We start from the raw sequence: 23,415 nt of genomic DNA, 5'->3' as shown, positions 1-23,415 counted from the left end.
TCGTGTTCCCAAGCAGCTCCGGGGATGCTCTACCTGCCCGCAGCCTTGACCAGCGCTTACCCAGCAAGAAACAGCACTAACCAGAGCTTTCCATGCCTCAGACCACTAACGATGGGAAATGACGCCGCTTGCCTGCAGACAGGCCACTCGTCATGGCAGATGTCAGAGAAAGGAGCTCTTACTTCTTCTGAACAGGCTCAAGGATGCTCCAGGGAAAAGCACTGCGGGCAGGTAACGTGCTGGATGAGGACAGAAACCAAGCCAACTTGGAGCCTGCCTTGGGTGCATGGCTGTTGAAAAACAGGAAGAAAAGAGAAATCAAGATTTCCTGCCCCCGATTTGCTGACTCAGTAATGACTCAAGGGGCTAAATTTAGCTATCGAAGCGCTCAGCAGCGGGGTGAGCGGCTGTTGGCCTCTCCTTAACCTTATTATCAGACCTTTTAAGTAAACCCTTCATCAGCTCAGGAGAGATTCTGCTCACGCTCCAAGGGGATTATAAACCACCTTTGAAAGCTGGAATAAAGCACATGTGCGTACAGAGGTACACACACAGCTTTCTGGTGGCGATGCAAGACCTGGGAGTGGAGAGACAGCACTCGAGTGCATCACGCTTGGTGAGTCGTCATAGCAACAGGGAATTTTAAAAGCAATTAGGTGTGGGTTCATCTGCATTGCACTGAGGGATCTCAAAGAGCCCCGGCGCTGCAGGCAGCCTGCCGGGGCAGCTGTGGCCAAGGGGCTCCTCCGGTTCAGAGAGACGTGGTGGCACGGGCTAAACGTCAGCGAGCAAACCCAAAATGGCTTTGCAAGCCAGGCAGGTGCTGGTACGACAGCTCAGCCTGGCCCAGAGAGAGGAGGTGCCCTGTGGGGAAACACAGAGCTGTGACCCAGGCCTGCTTCTGTACCAGGGTGCAACAAGACAGAATCGAAGACTTTCCGACCAAAGAAAAGTATAAATTTCTAAACAGCAACGATATCATCTTCTGCAATACAGCTTGACCCGGCTGCAAGCTAAGTAGCTCTGTGCTTCAGTAAGATCCATTCCTTTAAGGTCAATCATTATATAACCTCCCACAAAACCTTCATCGACCGTCTCCCAGAAAAGCCCAGCCCGGAGAGCAGCTCGCCTCCTGCGCCGCTCAGGGTTCACGCCGAAGCAGCGTGTGATCCAGAGAGCTGCTCCTCGCTCCTCTCCAGCCGCAGGGCAGGAGCCAGGGGAACCTGCCTGCCCCGAGCCACCCGCGCTTCCCAAACACTGCTGACGGGACCCTTGGCCATGGCAGGAACGGAGACAGATTCACACATATTCACCATCACGCGAGCTGAAGGCATCATCCCTTCTCCACAGATAACACCACCACGTGCTCTGCTTTTCCAATTCCAATAGCATTGCTAAGAGCTTTTTTCTTTTCCCTCTTTTTTTTTTTGTATGCTAAAAATCAGTTCCTCCTCCTCACTGCTAGAAATTCCTCCGAAGCTTCTCATCGCATCTTTTCACTTCCCTTCACAATTTCTGCATTTTCCAGGCTCCATACTGGATGAAGTGCTATTGATTCCCAGCTTCCCCTTCCACTTTCCACTTATTTTTCCACATTTTCCATTCACAGTAGCCACTCTGGCCAGGACACATGCTCTGGCACTCACTTCTCTGGCTGGGGACGTTCCCCTTTGCATCAGACAGCTTCCAGGAGGCCCCGAGAGCTGCAGAAGTGTGGGCGATGCTGTGTTCATGCCTTGCTTTAGCATCCAACCTCCCCTTTTATTTACAAGCTAGAGAAGGGGTTTGTAGCATTTACTAGAGACTGGGCTGGGTAGCAGCGTTTCGGCTGCTTCCTCCCAGTCTGGCGAGAGAGGCGGGTAACGTACATCTGCGGAGGGGAGATAAGGTAATCGGGCACCTCGAACGCCTGGGATCTTATTAAGGGAGAGCTGGCTGGCGAGATTCTATCGCCGCATAGAAATATCTGCAACTTTATCCTCGACTGTAACATGAACCAAAACAAATCGAATGAGCAGGGTGGTCAGGTTGGGCTCTCCTGCAAGGCAGGACGGGCAGGGAGCGAGGGGAGGCTGCCCCCACGCGGCCGGGGCTCCGGCAGAGCAGCCGAAGCACACGGCTGGGAGGATGCGCAGCCGCGGCAGCCCGGCAAGGGGTGGAGATGGCTCGGCCAAAGCGATAAGGGAGCTCCCGGTGCGTGGTGAGGTTGGGCCGTTACATCAACGGGGCAGGACGCTGCTGCAGGGTGTAGATGCAGGGACGAGAGACACCTTGTGAGGGGCAAGGGACAGGATTCAGCCTCGTGTGCCGAGGGGTGCACAGCCCAAGGGAGCTCCTGAAAAAGCAGACGCCTGGCAGCCGGCTTTAGCCTGGCTCGCAGAAGTGCCTCTCTCCAGGGACCTTAGGGACCCTGAGTCACAGTGTCCCTGCCTAGGGCTGGCCAGCGTTACTGCTGATGGATAAACCTGTGGCAGCTCGAGCCAATCTGACTGCTAATGCAGGCAGCAGAGCCCATCCCCGCTGCCCGCGATCCTGGGAGCGCACGGGGAGCCAGAGCTGGATTTTAAACCCGCTGGTCCCCCATTCATTCAGGGACATGGGGGACAGGGACAGCTCTTGGACAGCCAGCATCTCCCCTGCCACGGTACTGCCTCCCAGCCCTCCAGACTGGCTCAGGCAGTCCCACCTCCTCTCAAAGGGCTGTCAGCCCAGCAGGTACAGCTGGAAAACCGTGCCCAAGCGTTTTTCCACCCTGCGCCGTTTCCCCAGGGACAGCACGGTTGGTTTGCCAAGGTTTGTTCCCACCTCTCTGCTCCAGCTCCAGCTGCGGCAGAGGGAAGCGGGCACCGCAGGCAGCTGATAAGCAGCTGCATGGAGCCAGGTCTTACCCCGGCAAAGCCCAGAACAACTTGCACACAGGTGAAACTCAGATTTCCAGCTCCATTCCTTCTGCCCAGGAAGCGTGTCCTGACACCTGGGAGCCCGATTTATCTCAGAAGCCATCACGCACGGCCTGTTCCTCTTGGGAACAAGCATGAGGCAGGCAGCAGCACAGGGAGGGATACCTGCCAACAAACACCGTTCGTGCCAGTCACGGCCGAGAGGAGCCAAGGGGAGAGGACCCAGTGCCACAGGCTCCTTTCTGCCAGGGCAAAGCTTGCTTTGACCCCGCAGCGATTTGGCGAAGGGGTTTCGGAGGGGCTCACCAAGGCTCGTAGGGCAGGGACAGGTGCAAACAACATCCCAAGCAGTTATAGCACTCTTCTTGTCAGATTAAACTTCACAAAAGTCACAGGAATAATAGCAATAAATTCTCCCCGCCCTTCAAAAGGGAGGGCAGCTGTGCAGGAGCCTGCTCCGAGCCCTCCTGGGAAGCAAAAGAGGACGCAGCCTCCAGGTCCCCACCATGCCCCTCCAAAAAGCCTGGGAACAGCCTGCCAGCTCACGGCACAGAGCAGCCTTCGCCTGAGTCACAGCGGGAGCAGGGGCCTCGGTGCCACCTCCCACCCAGCCACGGGAATAAAAGGAGCCTCGTCATCCTCCCTTGCACGGCGTGTGCTGGCGGGGGGGGGGAAGGAGGTGCCTCTGCCTGCCAGCAGCGAGCTCTGCCCTCCCCACCGCTCTGGGGGAAGGGGAGCAAACAAATCAAGCCCCCGCAGCCAGGCGCGTGGGCAGAGCGTGACAGCATCTCACCCATGGGTGGGCTCTGCTCCGAAAGGGAAGCTTTCCAGCAGCATTTGGGAACAAGGCTGCGCAGGCTAAGAGAGCGCGGGGAGAGGAGCGCTGAGCTTGTAGCACCAGAGATGGGAGAAGAGGCCAAGCACCGCAGCAGGGAGCCAACATGAACGTCGGTAGAAGGACCATCACATCCATGCAGGGGAGCTCAGAGCTGCACATCACTTCAGGAAGCAGGGGACAGACACAGCTCCTGAGAGTTAACCGAGAGCAGCAATATTTGGGGAAAATGAGTAGGCATGGGGAGGCAGGCCCAGATACACCAAAGCAAGAAAGCGTCTGTCAGCTCTTCTCACCCTCTGTAAACCGCATCCTGGGAGCGCCATGCTCCCCTGCACACCATGCTGAAGATCACAGCCTGCCCAGCCCAGCCCCTGCTCCAGTGGGCAAGAAAGCATCCAACACGGGGGGCAAACACAGATCTGGGGAGGCATAACGCACCAAACCAGCCAGCAAAGTCTGTTATCGGTTGGTGTCTCTGTGTTTCCGCACTGAGGCTGACAGCCCATACACTGCCAGGACAATTCCTAGATAGCAAGGCCAATGTTGACCAACCTACCTTGAGAAGAAGCCCTGCAGCTTGAGATAATATCTCATGCTTCTCAGGATGGGATGATTACAGAGGGCAAGAGCCTCATTTAAAGCAGCCCTTCTGCTTCTGGACTCCACAATTCCTCTCTCAGAGTTAGCTCAGGCATCTCTGCATCCCACTGTGGTGGAAGCAAGGCAGCCCCTTTGGGTGAAACAGAGACCTGGAAACCTTCAGATGATGCGGGAGGAGGATGTTACTGCCTATTACCTGCAACTGAAGATATGCTATCTGATTTATCTAGGGCAAATAACACTTGTCAAGAGCAACATATTCATGGAACTGCTGTATTGGTCAGTCTGCATTGACAGAGGTAATCAAAGTGCTGCTGCAGAAGTAACGTGTAGCAGCTCTACCCAAGCTCTCAGATGCTGATGGGAAAAGGAAGGAGGCGAAAGTGCTGACAAGCCAGCCTCATCTACAGCAAGCAAGAACAAGGGCTGACACATAGCTTAAACAATGTATTAACTAACACAATGAAGGAATGAAAAAAGCTCAGGGGATTAAGGAATAAATCTCTTTCCCTTATAATTTATAAACATCCAGAAAGTGATACTCTTGGACTTAATATCACCAGTATGTGACAAGGTAAAGGGGATGCACCCTCCGATCCGCACCCAGATCATTAGCTCACCTACACTGGTTCTGACAATGAAAGGTAGCAGAATTTAGATGAAATCATGGAAGGAGGCACACCAAAGGGCCAGGGCTACTCCGTGGTGGGCCGGGTCAGGCTGTCAGCACAGCAAGTTGAGTAGACCATCGAGCTGCAGGTACCTCTCAGCCCCCAGCAGGTCTGGGATTGCCCGGTGTTAAGGCAATGCACGCCGTCCAGGCGTCCAGTTCACACTCAGGGAGTCACTTTCACACCAGCCGAGACTTTAGTGCTAGGACCTAAGTCCCTTCGCAGAGGGCAGCTGCAGTCAACCGACGGGTGCCCCAGTCGACTCCTTGAGACACACTTACACATTCATTCGGACGGTATTATCCCCGCAGCTGGGACCCTTGGTTTCCCGCAGCAGAGTCTCAGGTGCCAGATTCCATGCAAAGAATAATTTGAGTGGTAGAGCAATAGGAACAGCTCGAGCTGGGTGCCCCCAAAGAGGGACCCCGAACAAAGAAACCCTGGGCAGTTATACCCTTACAACCTATGCACCCGCCCCCCCGCGCTCTTCACACGCCTTTCGGTCCAGTGGTGATTTCTGGTCTGGGATCTCCTAACACCTTGTTGGATTCCTTCTCTGCCTCCAGGCAGGCCCTTAACTGTTCTTGTCTTATCGAGTTGCAGCTTCTGCTGATGGTTGTAGCCTCCCCATGGTCTGGTTTGCGCTGGCTCTGGAGGCTCTCTTCTGCTCAACTAGGTAAAAGTTCAGCACATCTCGGCCAAAGTTCACAGCTTGCGACCTAAGGCTTCAGCAAATCTAGCTACTCATGCTAAGTAAGTAATGCTAAACAAACAGTATACCAAATCACACAACATTATGCTGTAACCCCTGCGTCCTAGTGCTAAATGATTGACTCTGAGCGATTCATTCTATTTAAAACTTACTTATTTAAGCTAAACGACTAGTATTTCTTAACACCCGGACAGGTCCCAGGGCAAGCACCCAGCTAATTGTATGGAGTTACTCTGTAAATGCTGGCTCACAATAAATGACTGTGCTCTGTAAAAACATTCTTGAGCCAGCTGTGTCACGTAAATGTCCTCAGGAGTCAAGGTGCTTAGCAAGATCCGTGTGAACCTGGCACTAGAGGCTCCTCCTGAAGGCAAGATCCCATCTGGCAACACCAACCTTACGAGGAAGAGGAGACGTCCAGGCAGGAGCAGCACAGGACCATCACCCCATGTTGAGCCCCTCTTCAGCAGCTGTGGGAAGGGCACGTCAGGAGATTTGGCGTCGTGTGGAAGAGCCATGGGTCTGGTCTCCTGGTCAACAGGAAAGCAACATACGGGAGACCCGTATTTCAGCGAATTCAGAGGACGAGGTTGTATCCCTCATCGCACATCCCTCTGCCTGCCTTCCCACAGCGGTGTTTTCTCTTCTCAGGTTAGCAAATATCACCGGCCGTGGAACCCAAGCTCTGCAGGCAGATGGCTTTTTGCCTTCATAGCAGCACGCTAATAGGGAAGCGGTGGGGGCCAGATGCTCCTGCCTTCCCATGTTAAGTGAGAGCATTGGCTCCAGGACAGCAGCATCAGAGGGGTACAGCTGAACTTTCCCCATCACTCCCTGCTCACTCACCCTCCCAAACACCATGGGCACAATCTGGAGACGGCCGCACCAGCCCTGCCTATGGGGTCAGGGTTGTGCCAGCATCCCCCCCAGCACAGCATTCACGGGGCAGCAAGGGTGCCCAGGGCCATGCGTCTCAGGGGAACTGCCTTTTTGCTGCAGTGAAAGGCCAGTTCCCCTGCCTGGAGGAGACCCGCAGGGGAAGGCAGTGCAGACAGGCAGCAAATCCCCCTCTCCCAGTGCAGACGGGCCGGCACGCTGCATTAACACATAGCTCCTAGCACCCTGGGACGCCTACGTGACCCTCCCCAAGAGGGTCCCCCCTTCTCACAGCAGCATGCAGACCGATAAATAGCTACTTCTCCCCAGCTTTCTCCCTAGACAAGATTTAAACCAGAAGCATTTCCCTGCAGAAGCCACCCTAGAGCGGGTGCAAAGGGGAAACTGCTGGGGGACAAGTGGGGACTGACAGCTCCAGCGGAGCTCAGGGGACCCTCCGGCAGAGGGACGAGCCTGCAGCCTTCGATACAGATAAGAAGTCAAGGCAGCAAGGCAAGGAAGAAATGTAAACGGGAGGAAAAGCACATCTGATTTAGCATTGGGCAGCTGTGTACTTTTGCCTAAGCTAGTGAGAAGAGCAGGTTGTCAGAAGGCAGAACAGGCATTTCAGTGACAGCTATCTGTAGGGGTTTTTAAAGTACACCTCAGGAGAAAAAATATGCCTCATCATAAGCCAAGATAATTTTCCTTCAAGAAATCCTTGAGGTTCGCTGTTTCCATCAAGCTCTGCAGACGAGAGAGCCCTTCTCCGAAACAGCAGCCAGGGCTGGGGAAGCCAATTTCTGGAAAGCAAGAAAGGCTGGGGAGGAACGTGGCACGGCACTGCCCTCTTTGGGTACATCCACCCGCTGATCCCAGGCTCACCGCTGTGCTTGGTTCAGACGCGGTGTACAGCTGGATCTTTTCTTCGTGTGCTGGTAAACACAAGTGACTTTGTTGCCCACCGCTGCGGAGGTGAGGTTGGAGATGCGCATGCACAGCATACGTTTGCTCCGACAGCCTCGCCCTTACTAACTGATGGCCAGGAGATCCTCTCCTCCCCCACAACTCACCCAAACCCCACTTCCATCCAAGCTGCTGCCATGACGAGCCTCGCCATCACTGCTGTGGGGATCTGCTCCCAGTGGGAGAGTGCCCAGAGCAGAGCCAGGCTCCCTGTCTGCATCCCCAGCCCTGGCTGGGAATCGAGACCCCAGCAGAGCACTGGGTAAGAGCACGCGTCCCTTTTGCTGGCCCCGTGTACACAAAGAAGCTGGTGCTCTGCTGAAAAGGCTGCTGAGGCTTGGGGTGACTGTACAGGAGCTGCAAAGGACCGCTCAGATGGACAAAAGGCTGCCAAGATCAGAAAATCCCAGCGCTGCAGAGGGGCAGCGAATTGAGTTCTTGGTATTGCAAGCATTGGGGAAAGCTTTAGGTCCTCTTCCATCTTGTTCAAACTGTGGCCATGCTCCTGTCATCACACTTGCAATAGCCACGCTCTGGCTTTGAGAGCACCACATGATAAGAAGATGGAGCAGCACAAGGTGCATCTATACCAGCAATATCCGGGCTCCCCTCCACCCCGCATCCTCACAGCCCAGCCCAGAGAGGATTTCACATCAGCAAAAGGCAACTTCACAGAAGTGGCAGAACCAGGATCAGTGTGCATCCTTCACCTCTTCCCTTTTTCCCACAGGACTATGGCACATGCTTTGGACTTCTTGTGAAACACAAGGAAGCATCATTAGGAGCTGAAAGCCCTGACCTGCAGGCACATGCCCTGGCTGCTGGGGGAAGACCTGCCAGACCTAGGCTACAACATGAACCATCTGCAAGAGGAGCCATCCAGACCTCTCTGCTTCATCCTGCCATGAGCTCCTCACACAAACCCCAAGGAGGGCAGAGACCAGGTGTCCAGAGAAGCTGGGGCATTTGGATCCGTCGGAGAAGCGGTGGGTGCAGGAAAGGGACCTTTTGAGGAGGCTTTGCCAACTTGGGACAGGTACCTGGAGCCAGAATACTGGTCACTGATCCATCTCCTCTGTAGATAACAGTTAATAAAGAACTTGGTTCATTTAATAGTCCCAAGGGACTCTGTGCTAGGATCTGCCATGGGGTACAAGAAGTGTAACGCTTCCAACCAGCTTAGCAAAGCCCACGGCAAGGAAGGGGTAATGCACTGGAGAGTAAAGCGGCAGCAGGACCGAGACACTGGATACCCTGATGACAGCTAGAACAGGAATAGAGCCCAGCCATAGAGCTCTGGAAAGGCAACGTGCTGTAGATTTGTTCGCTGTTCCCAGGAGGGAGAGAGAACAGGGAAGGAGGGACTGTGCCCAGGAACAGTGTTGGAAATAATGCTGCGTCTACAAACCAACCGAAATGCAAGCACAGTAAGAGTAATGAACAGCTTACTGCAGAGCTACAAACGCTGCAGTTATTTCTAGTTACGTAAAAGACCCCAAATTATAGGCAGGATTGCTGTGAGACTTTGGGAGAGAAACAGATCCAACACCAGCACATTTCCCTTGAGGCCAAGGGAAAGCTCAGTGCCTTCGAAAAAACATGAGGGAGGAAATGCTCAATTTAGGCAATTTAAGTGGAAAGCAGCTCTCCAAACCCCAAATTCACCCCATGGGACTCCATCTTCTACCCCCTTGGCTGCCCCAAGCTCTTCACATCTCCCCCGAGAAGCAGTCCTGTTCTCCCAGAGGAGATGGTCAGCGGTGAGGACGGGCATCTGCCTCCACTCTGCCAGGTTATTCACTCAAGGGGCCATGGAGCTGAAGGCTTGAGTTCTGCTGCCAGCTGCTTGTATCCATAGTAAGTTATGGAGCTACTTTCTTTTTTTCTCCTCTATATGAAAAGGACTGAGCAAACTGATTGCAAAAATACAGGGTAGAAACGTCCTGGGGCACGGCGGAGACAAGAGCGGAGGATGGAGGAGAGACCAGCAGGTTGCTTGGTTGCTGCAGATCTCACCTTCACGTGGCCACAAGGAAGGGGATGTATTACAGTGGTGGGCAACAGTAATACTGACATGTCCTTTATCTGGGAGGATGGGATTTCTCCAGTTACCTGTGAAGAAGCAAGCAAAGGCTTTCACTGAAAGAATTCCCTTAAGACTGGAAGGAAATGCCCAGGGAGGAAGAAATCCATCCACCTCCCACAAAGTGCACACCACCCCGCGGGGCGGCAGATGAGGCAGGTCCACTGCCAAGGCACTGCCATTCACAGACCAACCCCTTCGGTCTGCTCCAGGGCTCGGGGATCCCACTGGGAGAAACCATATGCATCCATATGCAACAGTGTCCCTGCAATTTGAGTCAAACTTCTGGATGGGTAACACTACTTCAGCCTTGTTCTGCTCCAGCCCTTCTCAGCTGCAGGTCTGGTCGGGCTTTCCAAGGGGGAAAGCCGCCTGCCTTCAAGCTGCATTCGGATTGAGACTATTTTTAGGCTCTTTGCTGGCACACAACACCGCTGTAAGCAATCACCTCCGAGGTTAATTAGATGAGATTCTTTGGCAAGGTCTCTGGAGGAGCACGATTTCCTTTTCTCCACATTAAGCCCTTTTATTAACACTCCGATAGATCTCGACGTCGCGGTGCCCCTGCGACACTACCCGTCATACCGCTGGCAATAACGGCGGGTCTATTGCAGGAGATTAGGGGTGAGCTACAGAGAATTGCGAACAGCAGAGAAAGCAATAAGAGCAGAACAAGCTTAGAAATTGTCAGCTATAGCAGCAACCCCAGAAGTCACAACCATGCTCGTGCCCACAGCAATCAGCCCAGCGCTGCAAGAATATCACACGGTATTAGAGTCACTGCTGCTCGCAGCAATCTCCCTGGCTCGTACCCCTACAAACTTCACAGGGACTAGAGATGTCTTGGAGCTCTAAGAGGCACCACAAAAAAAAAAAAAAACCACAACCAAAAAAACCCACCAGTGTTCTCAGTTTAAAGCAACATGACTATTTGCTTGCAAAAATGACTTGGCTTCTCTGTCCCTGAACCTTGCAGGTGTTTGTTTAACAGCCTGCATAAATTGAGGCTAATCACAGCTCCGCCAGCTGCGGAGGAGTCCGACAGCCGGGAGGACACGGCCTCACTTATCTCGAGTGCAAGCTGAGCGAGCTGCTCCCGAGGGTGAGAGCTAATCTATTCAGCCCTAAATGAAGCAGCCGGTCTCTCACGCCTGCAGCCTCGCCAGGGAGAAGTGGAGGACAGGGTCTGAATGGGATTAGTGCAGAGGAGAGAGGGGATATTTGGGGCCGTGCCTTGGCTGCTGCCAGGGATGTGCCTGGGAAGGGTCTGCCTTGGCCGTCCCTGCGATGCCAAGGGCTGGGCTGGAGGCCAGGGACGTCTCCCTGGGTCTGGCAGGGGAGCGAACACATCTCCAGCCTCGCATCCTTTCTGATCTCCCAGCACAATGCGGAGGGAGACAGGCACCAGAGCCGGCCAGACAGCAAAGCTAATGTGCACCCCCCCACCTTGTTTCCATCTTGCTGCAGAGACGTGCCACGGGGAGGGAAGGGACAGGGCATGGCACAAGGGAACCAAGTGCCACCGATGAATAAACCATTCAGATCTGGCTTTATGCACCCCCAATGTGCGTAAGGACATGAATTATATATCTAACAAGCCAACAAAAGCAATTTACCTAAAGCATGCTTCTGCCACAAACCCAGGCTTCTCCAGCGCATGAGGCAGTTTCCAGATAGTGCCATTCCCTAAAAGCACAGCGGGTTTCCTGGCTTCGCAACACCCTTGCTGGCTTCGTTCATCCACAGCTCTTTGTGATGGGGGACAAGAAGGCAGGGACTCGGCAGCAGCAGGTACCGCTGGAGACGTGCGCTTGTGTCTCACCTTGGGGCCCTGGCCGGGACAGGACAGGACGGAGCAGCATCCCCCGAGGCAGTTCAGATCCCAGCCAGGCCACCTGCAGCACAACCAGACAGAGCCCACGCGATGGAGCGCAGAACCATCTGCATGCTGCCTTTACACAGCACACAGTTTACACCTTTCCCAGCAGACAGGGAGGAGGTGGTCATCCTCGTTTCCCTTCGTGTTAAACAAGGAGCAGGAGTCACTGAGCACCCTCCTTCCAGCCGACAGTTTGTCAGGACACAGCGCTGCACTCGAGGGCAGAGACGCAGCTCCAGCACTCACAGCCTCCTGCTACTCCCTGTGCCTGCGGTCAATGCAGGGTGCTGGAGGGACCCTGCCACCTCCTGAAACCACCTCCAGGTTCCCATCACAGGCTGACACGGGCTAGCAGCCGTAGCATCGTCTGTTCTCTCTCTCCCCTGCTAGCCAGGACCCGTAACATCTCCCAGCTCCTCCGTCCTGATGTGGGCAACCGTTGCCTCTGTGGCTCCCCACAAACGTCCATGCACCAGCAACTCTGCTCATTTCCTTGTGATGAAGCAGGGCCATTAACCAGCACAGTACGGGCTCGGGCTTAAAACCCAGGCCTGCACACCTCAGTGAGCTCTACAGGGATCATCCCGATACATGAAATCTGCTTCCCCATGCACCCATATGTCCAACAGCAGAAAAGCAGAAGCGATGGACTTGGACTCATGGCATGGCAAGCGCTAATGATTTCTGGGCAGTTGTAATCATTTCCGATCAGCCTGATTCACAATGACTAGCCCTGTAATAAGGCCATGGGGAGGCGGCTCTAAAACACTAATCACACGTCCAGCTCTCGCTCTTTAGCTAAGCCCAGACCTCCCACCAACCCAGTTCACCAGGGAAGGAGTCCCACCATGACATGGGAGACAGCGCAGCACCATTAGGAACCAGCCCCCTTGCTCCTCTCATTTCAGTTTATTCCAACCTTGTGCTTTCTTGTTATCGTAAGAGCCTGACTCCATTTCAGGGGTTTATTATGCACGTAGCTTAAGCTGCTGAAGAACACAGCGGTTAGAGGTTTGTGCTGGTTTTGGCTGGGGTAGAGTTAATTTTCTTCATAGTAGCTAGCATGGGGCTATGTTTTGGATTTGTACTGGAAACAGTGTTGATAATGCAGGGATGTTGTAGTTACTGCTGAGCAGCACTTACACAGAGTCAGGGCCTTTCCTGCTTCTCACCCCACCCCACCAGCGAGCAGGCTGGGGGTGCACAAGAAGCTGGGAGGGGACACAGCCAGGACAGCTGACCCCAACTGCCCAAAGGGATATTCCATACCATATGGCATCATGCTCAGCATATAAAGCTGGGGGAAGAAGAAGGAAGGTGGGGACATTCGGTGTTACAGCAATTTGTCTTCCCAAGTAACCGTTACGCGTGATGGAGCCCTGCTTTCCTGGAGATGGCTGAACACCTGCCTGCCGGTGGGAAGTGGTGAATGAATTCCTTGTTTTGCTTGCACATGCGGGTTTTGCTTTACCTATTAAACTGTCTTTATCTCAACCCGCGAGTTTTCTCACTTTTACTCTTCCGATTCTCTCCCCCATCCCACGGGGGGGAGTGAGCGAGCGGCTGTGTGGGGCTTAGTTGCTGGCTGGGGTTAAACCATGACAAGATTTTAAAAGCAACCCTAACAGCGCAGGCATTTATTCCTGCAAAATACAATGGTCTTCAGAGGAGCTTTTTCATTAGCTACCCATATTTAAAGCTGGGCTCCCTACCACTGCGTTAAGAAGCAGCAAAATCATGGTCCATGATCAGCCCTTTGCCAGGGAACCATCCCCTCACTTGAACAGGCAGCACGACCCTCAGCCCTGGCCAGGAAACCAACTACTGAGTGAGGTTACGTGCACTTTACTCCTGGGTGATTTCAGAGGATCCTACAACCCAAAAGCAGCTCTCAGGCCTGGGAGACATGACAGGGACTGTGGTCAGGACATAACTTGGCTGAAGGCTGTGGGATCAGGTAAGGCTGGGACCTGCAGCCCTGCAGAACGGGGATAGTGGAGAGGCGAGGGTGGGGACGGAGTGCTGGGGTAGGTCCCTACCCGAGAAACGATAAAGACCTTATCCAGCCATCTCCAAGGCTCTCTGCAAACAACCTTGGAGCTTGGGAGCACAGACACTTCCCCCTGTCACCCCTTCGCCTATAGAACCAGCCATCTTCACCACCACCCACTGCCACCATTTCACAGGAGAGCATGCTCTGCATTGCTTGTGCACACAGATAACAACTGAAACCAGGGAGAAAAGGGAGAAAGAGGCAAACACCCTGCTCTCCACCCACCTGCTAAACCCTGACATCCAACCTGATCTCCCCACCAACTCATCTGCATCCGCAGCCCTTGCTCTTCAGCCACCTGCACGGTCCAGGAGGTGGGAGAAAGTCAGCACCCTGCCTCCAGGTCATTAACCCCGCTTCCTAGCGGCTGGGTAACCCTTCCGCAGCCCAGCCCGCCTGCTGAAGGCCAGCCCTGCTTCCCTGAGGGCTGGCAGGATTATCGTGCTGTACAACTCTGCAGCGCCTCAGCTCCGCAAGGCTCGGGCTGCTCCCTCCTCCCCTTTCGCTTCATGGAAATGCATAATAAGATCTCAGCGCGAGCCAAGGAAATTGCCTGCCTTTATCTTGCCAGTGCATTGCCCAGGCTAATCAGGGAAGAAGAACACAAGCAACAGCCAGAATACAATTCTCCTGCAGGCAGCACAGTTCAGCAGTGAAGAAGTCAGCAGCCCCCTTGCCCCTCAGCTTTCCATTTCATTTGCATTTCATTTTCTGGAGCTGCCCAGCTCAGCGTCTGAACACAAGCCCTGCAAAGGGCAGGGGATGCTCCGGGGCCAGATTCCTGCTCCACAGGTCAGCCATGGAGAGAGAAGGCACGTTCCCTGCAGCCCCTGCTCACCACATCACGAGGCATCACCAAATGCACAAGGAAGAGGTCAGGCTTAAGAAACAAAAGCAGAAGCCCCTCCGGCAACATCCTGGCACACTCAGCCTAGGAAGAAGCAGGTCACGCTTACCCATGGATACCTGGACCAGGATGTTCAAGAGGAACATTACAGCAGGCGGGCTGTGGTCCAAACTCACTGGTTTTAGGTGCTTGAGAAGCCAGGACTCCTCCCTGTGAGCTCCCAGAAATTATCCTGACTCTCCCTACAGCATGGAGTTCACTGTAGCATCAGAGACTCTTCCTGCAAGATCCTCAGTAACAAATGGCCCAGCAGCATGCCAGATGGCTAATAAATCCAGACTTCACACACCACCCGCTCCTGGGAGTGCTGAACACTTCCCGTGCCTACAAACAGGCATTATAGATCAAGCTCAACTGGAGATGGTGGCTGATGGCTAAATCCGTTGTGTAGAACAATTGATTCATTAGCAGGCTGAGCTGGGTATGTGGTCAGGGAGACAGGGCCTGCCAGAAGATAAGACAGGGCTATTTAGCAATAATTTGTCTAAGACTGCATGAAATGTCAGGGTTACAGCAGTGCCTCTGGAGCCAAACCAAGACAAGGACCTCATCACGGGTCCTACACAAACTCACTCACCCCCAGCCCTGTGCGAGGGGAAGGCGAGCAGCTCTATTTTGCCCTTTTCAAGTGGTCCTTGGGAAGCACGACAAGGTGAATGAGGTACTTTGATCAATCTCCAACTTCTTTCCCCAAAGAGCCACCTGGGAGTCTCTCCTAAAGATGCTGCTGGTCTAGATAGCAAGAGGCAATCCACTCCTCCATGGACAGGAGAAAGGAGAGCTTCTCCTTCCCCAAAACACAGGAGGCTGCTCCCCTCCCCTTGCCACAACCCAGCCCCAGCAGCCACAGGTTCTCAGAAACCAAGATAAAATAGGATGGGGGACTGCAGCTCTTAAAGTCTCCCCTGCCTCTGCCTGGACACTCTCCGAGCACAGGGCTGGAGGGCAGCTCTGCCCCACAGCCCACCTCATCCTGGAGGAGCTGGTATCTCACAGGTAAACGGCACAGCCTGCTTCGGAGGAATTAGTCACAGGGCTTCACATGTCAGCAAAGCTTCAGTACAGCAACTCGGCAGCTCTGAGCAACAGCCTATGCCAGAGAGAGAAGAAAAAATAAAATAGCCTTGAGCCATCACGCTACAAAGATGCCATCCCCGGTGCAGGCAGCTTGAAGGACAGCGTGTAGTACCTCATTTTCTCTTGGCCCCATTGATTTCCTGCAGCTCTGCCTCCAGATCTACACAGAGAGGCAGCTCGTTCAGCCTTGCAGCAACACTGGAGCAGGATGAGGATACCCATGTCACGCTGGGAGCGAACGAACCAAGCCGAAGAGCAGAGAGAGCAAAAGGCACCGCAGGACAGTTGGGTTAATACAGCCACAAAGAGAGGACAGGCATTTCTGCTCCTTGGCCTGTTCCTATGCCCTAGGACAGGGATTGCTTTGAGCAAAAGCTAGGGTGCCTGGGTCAGAGTCAGCTCCTCGACGAGCTCCTCATATCCCCGGGGTGGTAGGATCCAGCCAGAGCCAGCCCTGCCAGTCTGGCAGCCACGTTCACAGGCTTTTCAAGTCTCAAATCCTAGGCTGGAAAGCAAACTACAGCAATTAACAGCACTTGCTGCTGTGAATGGGAACACTCTGTAAATAAATTACATCTTGGAAATTAATAAGTGTTGCCTAATCGAGGTTTAGCATCTTAAATTCCTAAAAATTCTTACAAGTCAACAGAAAAGGAGTGAGGAAACACATTTTCTTGGCTGGAGAGCCCTAATCCAGACCTAGCACTAGGCAGGACACCGGAGGAGACTCACCCCTGCCTGTTATCGGGTTGCCCTACTCCAACACCAGGATACGTACCTCCTGGGGTCAGACTAATTTCTCCTGCCAGCAGAGCAGCAATATTGCAAATGGCTTTTAAATATCAAGCTAGCGCTTGAGTGCTTCTAAGGCAATGCACAACATGCATGAGGGATGGCGGGGGGGGGAATCAGATAGCATTAGTCAAGCCTGGGCCTTAGCACATGAGCCAGAGAAAACTTTGGCATTCAGCATTTGCAGTGGATGAAGCTCAGTGTTCCTCTCCTCCTCCTCCTGATGGCTGCCAGCTCTTTGGTGTGCCCCACCACTGGTGAGAAGCAGGTATGGACGCACTTTGGTCACCGGGGAGCTCTCCGAGCCTCTGGTGTGCAGCATGGAGAAATCATTTTGCAGCCGAACTCCCATGGCATCACGGATTCCCGGCAGCCGACTCCCCTGCCACCACGCTAGCAGCTTCCTCCTGGCTGCAGGCGCTCTCATGCCAAGTCTGCGCTCCATCCAGCCTCCGAGCAATCTGTCCCCACGGAGGCAGCAACGTGTTGTCCAGATCTTTTCCTTGCCTGGAGCAAGCGTGGACTTGTGCCCAATGAGAAGCAAGTCTGAACGCATACTTCTGTGTGATACTGATATTTTGATCTCCTTCAGATGACTCCCATCCGCCTCCCAGACACCCCAGGGTTCCCAAGGGACTCCATCTCCCAGCCTGTTAACGGGAGATCAGGAGACAGGCAACTGGGACAAGAGTGTTTCCCACACCTTCAGCTCGCTGGGGCTTTTGTCCCCGGTGCTCACCTAGCATCCCTCAGTGCAGGCTGATGGACACACATCCCAGCTTACCGTCAGTGGCACACAGAACTAGCTGTGGAGTCAGTGTCCCCCTCCCCACTCCACACACAGGTACCTTGAAGGTTAAAGCAATAATTCCCTCTTCCTCTACCCACATCATTAACACATCCAGGTGAGCAGGCAAACACAGCCCCCTGACACAGAGCACTGGTTTTTCTCTCCACTAACTCCCAGGGGGCTGGTACGTAGAAACCTTTAATGAATTTGACATAACTCCTAGCACGGAGCAGCTCTACTATTTGATGCAAAGTTTAATTTGATTTCTCACTTGAATAGCTGAGACATCCTTGATACGCTTCCTTCAGCTCCTTCCAGATAAATCTGCTGCATACAATTAGCACCAGGAGTCACCTGCATTTCACCAGCCCTCCTCTTTGCTCCACTCTAACCTCCACCTGCACCTTCCAGGGCTGCAGAGCAACCCCAGCTCCGGTCTTTGGAAAGGGCTTTTCTTTGTCATTCACCCTCCTTTAACAAGGGGAAAGCTGAGGGTAAACAGTGGCAGCAATCGGCCTGAGATGATGAAGCAGGCAGAGGCCAAGGCAGGAGCTGCAGCCAGCTCCCCCAGCTCAGGTCACCAACAGCAATCTCCGCAGGAGAGCAGTCACAGGCAGCAGCAATCCTTCCACACCAAGCTGTTGTGTTCCTCCACAGCAGCAGTTGCATTTCAGCAACAAGGCTCGCATCAGCTATACAGCACTTGAAGAACGGCAGAGTACAATGCTTTGAAAACAGGGAGCAAACACTGTGATTGCTATGAAAATATGGGAAGCACTGATGGGAACGTGGTGTTGCTTTTTTTTTTTTTTTTTTTAAAAAGTCTTCAGGTTTTTCTGGCATCTGTTGACAGGACATACTGCAACTTCAGCCTACAATCCACAAAGCCTGGGGACCACAGACCTGCTGAACCAGGTTCACTGTCAGGACAGGAGGAAGACCCACAGCTTTCCAAAGCCCTGTAGACCAATGTTGTCCTGTACCACAGCTAGGCACAGGCAAAGGTCTCGCCTGAGACTCGAGAGCCCCCATGGGCTCTGTCTGGTTCAAAACCCACCGGTGAGCCAGCACAAGCAACACTGGCTTGACTGAATCTGTTCCCTTCTCAGAGCTCTGAAGCACAACAGCTGATTTAAAAATCTTAAAGCAAACCATTGGGGAGCGAAAGATGGATTTGCAGGCATTAAAGCCCCAGCCCAAGAAGAAAATAGACACCTCTGATTGAGAAATCAATGCTTAAGCTTTACAGCATTTCACACTAAGCAGCAGCAGCAGCGAGCCCTGCGCGCACCTCATCCCTCCAGAGCAGGGGAGGAGAAACCAGCAAAAAGCAGAGAAGCGAGACGCTCTGATGCTTCCCTAGTCTTACCAAAGCCAGAACAGGCTTTGGGGACCTTCAGTCCATGGGGCATAATGTGTTTTCAAAAGAGAGCCCTCAGATGATAAACTGATAGGAAAAGGGTCCATTCCATACCTCTTTCAGAGAGGGCTTCACCTCGCTGTTCTCCCACCTCTGCCCTGGGTACAGCTCGGGCACAAGAAGTGATCTCTGGGCCAGTTACGTCCAGGTTGGGCAGTGCCTGAGCACAGCACCAAGGGGTACCACGCCAAGGAGCCCGACAGCCTGACACGTCCCACTGCATCCGAAGGGGGTGGGAAGGACACACATCTCTTCCCACCAGTCGCGATGAGGGTGGTAACCCGCTGGCTCTTGGATACACGGAGGCCAGCCAGGGCAGGGTTGTGTATTTGGAGGCTTATTCCCAGCACACACGTTGCTGCCGTTGCTCGAGGCCAAGGGCTGGTCTCTCCTCGCCCCCTGCTAGCTGAGACCCTCAGGGGGCTCGGCCATCTCTCCCAGCCCACCTCACAAGGTGATCCCCACCCAATGCAGCACGCAGGAGCTGCTGGCTGCTGCTCTGCCAAGCAGCCCTGGGTGTAAAAAGATTGGCCTAGAAAGGAAAAAAAGGAAAAAAAGAAAAAAAAAAAATCCAGAGACTGGGATTGATGAAGATGCCAGAGGGAAGGAGCAAGTCAGGAAGGGAAGAGGGAGAACAAGCCCTGCACCCAACAGGGGTGTTACAAGCAAGAGAGACATGCTAACAAATTAAAACAGACCACAAGAACCCCTGATATTTTTTAAAGCCTTTTCTTTCTCTCAGCTTTCTTCTTCTCCTTTGTATGCTGAAAATTCATCTTCAAAAGCAATCGCAACGCCCCCAGAGGGAAAAATATCCCAGCACAAGGCAGACTTCCCTCTAGGCAATGTGAACCTGTGTTACCCGAGTAAAAAGGCTTTCATCTCAAAATCATTCGTTTCCAGAGCACTTGACCCAAAAATAAGTCTCCTTTATTTCTATAAAAGTCACTTTCTCTACCAAAGTCCCGTGGCCTCAGAAGGGAGCTGTTAGGCAGCTTTCTGTGTTCACCATTGCCTGCTCAGAGCCCTTCTGCCTGCAGCAGCGGGCAATGCCTGCGCTGTGCTTCTCAGCAGCCCCACCGCTGCCCCAAGGAGGGCACGGGGCACTGATGGGGCAGAGACCAGCCCCGCTCTTGCGGCCCCAGGGTGGCAGCAGATCCCGGAGCCAGGAGCTCAGGGACCCCCCTGCTCCCTGGAGGGCTCCTCTGCTCCCTGGAGGCTCCTCTGCCCCTGCCAGGCTCCACAAGCCCCTTCTGCCTGGAGATGGTGGCAGAGGGGGAACCTTTCTTCAACTGTTTCTGTCCTTCAGCAAGAGCCAATGCAGCAGTTGCAGTCGTTGGTATCTGACTTGTTTCTCATCAGATGCTCTAAGCCAAAAGCGAGCTCCCTTTCCCAGAAGGAAGCCACAGACAAGGCTGTGTCTGCAGCGTCCGGGTGATTTTGGTGGCGGTGTCACCAGACATGCCAGATAGAAACCAGCTCGTGCAAGCAGTGGAGCTGGGGCTTGGGAAGACTGCTTCTGCCCAGGGAGCTGTCACGGCTCCACAAGAAGCCAGCTGTGATCCACACCTCCAGGGGCTCACAGACCGCAGGGATGTCCCCTTGAGGCACTCACGCCTGAAATGGAGAGGAAAAGCGGTACTAGCAATTCAGCAGGAGGAAGGAGAAAGGCTGTTTGTCAGAGACAGCACGCAGCCAGGCAGCTGGCCTGGGTGAGATGAGAGCTCCTGGCTCCCACAGCCATCTGAGCTCCAGGGAAGATGCTACCATTGACAAGGATCTCTGAACCCAAGCTCCCAGCCCAGCTTAGTGCTGCTTAGATGCCACAGGTCACTGCTCCGTGGGTGACAGGACGGGGGGCACCATGTGCTGGGAATGTGCACCCCTGCTCTATCCTAAAGGGCACCGAATACCAGATGATCTTGCTCACATGGGACACAGCTCGGTAAAGCAACCTTGTGCTCGGTAAAGTTGCAGTCCATCAAAAGTCACTGTTTCAATGTTGACTTTTGCAATACTGGATGTGCAGCTTAATGGCCCAGCCTCGGGTCAGGGAAAGGACAGCAGGGCCCTTGGCTCACAAAATTATAGCAAATTTCTACCCCTCCAAGCTGGGGAGAAGAACTTGAACCCCAGTCCTCAAAGTGCTGAAAAAGCCCAGGGAGTCCCAAGGCTGGTTGCATGAGAGCTCTGTTAATTCCATGGTTTTTAAGCAGCCCTTGGGGTTGTTTCGAGCGCCTGTTGTCAAGAACCCTGTAAGCAGCTCCTGAGCATAAGCTCTGCTCTCTCCTAAACAGCACACCCAGCATACACGTGTAGCAGGTCTGGCTTACTCGCTGGGCTCCGCCATCCCAGAGGGAGCAGATTTATCAGACAGGACTGGCAATAAAGATAATGGCATTGGTGATGATTCCTTAAGCTGAATTTCTCACTGTGCGCTGGGAGGTGACATCCAGTGCAAGATACCTACAAAGTTTTATAGAATAAATACAACCTGCTTCGATTTATACAAACCATCTCTGCAGCAACATTAAAAACCAACAGTACGGCACTAACAGGGAGGGAACAGGAAGAGCCAGGATATCTGAATTGCCTTTCCAGTGAGGATGCAGTCTGCTGGAGGCACCGTATATAGAGCATGCGAAGGCAGCCCACATACCCTCGCGCATCAGTGGTACAGCACTCGGTGGATGTAGCAGCTTTAGCATCACAAGGTGATACCGCTGCCTGCGTAGGCTCGGCATCCCGCTGACACAGCCCAACAGCATCCCAGAGCAGGCTCAGAGCGAGCCATTGACTCCAGCCCCATTTTACCTGTGAGGACAGTGCACGGCCCCGGCTCATGACGCTGCACGAAGCAAACTGAATGCAGCTCTTTCCGCTGGCACAACCACGCAGAAACACAGCTCCCACTTCCCTTCCTTCTGGGAAGTGGTACAAAGCAGGCAGCTCTGCACCAGGCCATCAGGAACAGATTCCCACTGCATATGAATTAGCAGCACGTACAAACAAGCCTGCTCCCTTCCAGGCAGGAGCAGAGACCCTGCGCAGGATGAGGGAGTCACACTTGCCTCGTTCTCTTCTTCTGAAAAGCAGGTACAACAGCGTTTTATCTGTTCAAGGCATACCATCCCCAATCCTTCGCCAGCAGCACTAAGCAAGACGCTCAGAGGCAGAGGTGATTTCTAAATCTGCTTGGGTAGTTGCTAGCTATTTCAAGTTGGGCTGATTTCTGCATGCCTTTGGCAGCATTTTCAGGGGGGACTTTTTTGTGGTTTGAAGCTCTCCGTTTCCTTCAGCTGACAATCCTCCCAGCCCCCCTTTTCTGTATACCCCAAGGAAAAGGCAATGAAAATCTTTAAGGAAAATAACTTCCAAAGCTCTCGGAGATGAAAATGTCCTATTAGACTAATTTTTAGAAGAGCATGGGATGCAGGGAGAAGAAAGCTTAACCTCGACAAACTATAGTGGAAAAATTGATTTATTAAAGCAGTGGATGCTATCAGGGAAGCGAGCAATTTCCTGCAAGCCAGCATAGCCAGATGCATTTCTGCTAAAGCAGATCTGTCTTGGCTTCTCCGCAGCTTTCCCCTCTACCTGCCTGGCTCCCGGCAGCCCAGCTCGACAGCTCTAATGGCGCGATTCACTTTATTGACCTATTAGCTGCCACCTGCTTGGGACACAGCCACAGCAGATTTGCCATTGTGTAAGCAGCAGCAGCAAACATAAAACCCTAAATAAATTTTCGGAGGCCGCGGAGCAGTATAATTAATCACAGGGTCTTTCAGGAGGCAGCAGCAGTGGAGAGGCAGGCAGGGGAACGCAGAAGGCAAGGCTGCGGGAGCGGGGGGGACATCAGGGCCCCCTTCTGCTGCCTGCCCCCGTCCTGTCCTGCCAGAGACGACGCAGGAGCCAAGGGTGAAGAGGCAAGGCAGCAGCTGGAGTTGGAGTCAAGGTCAAACTCCATTTCACTGCTCACCCATTTTGTGAGCCCAAGCAAGTGACTGTCTCCCCAGCGTGCTTCATTCAGGTACATCCCTGATCAGCAAATAAGTAACGCTCACTGCCAGTGTTTGCAGAGGTGTAAAGTTAAGATTGCTCCAAGCCCGCTCCCTGCCATGCTGAACTTGCATCTTCCCTTTCCCACATTACCTCTGAATCTGGCCCAGACCCGCTAACACAGAGGGAGAGCAGAAAAGAGATGTCAAAGGAAGAAACAGAAGGAAAAGCTTTCAACACCCTGAGCTGGTTCCCTCCAGCTCCTCACTTGGCAAATGCACAGACCCCGGTTCTCCCTCCCTGCTGTATCTCACAGCCATCTCTCCCCTCTCACTCCCTGCAAGCGCACCCGTCTGGGATGCTGGTTCCTGCTGCCCACTCAACGGCTGAATTGCTGCGTGAAGGCACACAGTCTGGTGACTGCTTGAGAAAAAAAAATAGGAGGCCTCAAATTTTACTGAGTTTAGGACACAGCACATCTCTGTGTCAGCGTGCCTTGCTGCCTGACAGCAGTGCTCTCCCTTGACAGCCTGCCCCTAAGTTCATCAGCAGAAGCAAATGGAATAGCTTGGCCCAGGGAGAAACCTCATACCATCACCACTTCAGAGAGTCATCAGGGACTCTTGGACTCACCAGGATGCCAGAAACGGCAAGTTGGGAGCCAGCACGACTTCTCCAGAGGGAGCTGACAGATGCCTTGGCTGAGCCCTCTGCTCCTCCTGTCTTGCATCCTCCCTAATCCAAGGACAGCGGTCAACATGAAGGTGTCCTCCTACTTCAGGGGGCACTGCCCTCATCTATAGAGACAGAGACAAGAAGAGTTTTTATTTCCTGCCATTGAGCAGGAGCCAA

Source organism: Gymnogyps californianus, chromosome 16 (assembly GCF_018139145.2).
Source record: "Gymnogyps californianus isolate 813 chromosome 16, ASM1813914v2, whole genome shotgun sequence".
Taxonomy (NCBI): Eukaryota; Metazoa; Chordata; class Aves; order Accipitriformes; family Cathartidae; genus Gymnogyps; species Gymnogyps californianus.
The sequence above is the reverse complement of the archived record's forward strand: the minus strand, read 5'-3'. Positions refer to the sequence as shown.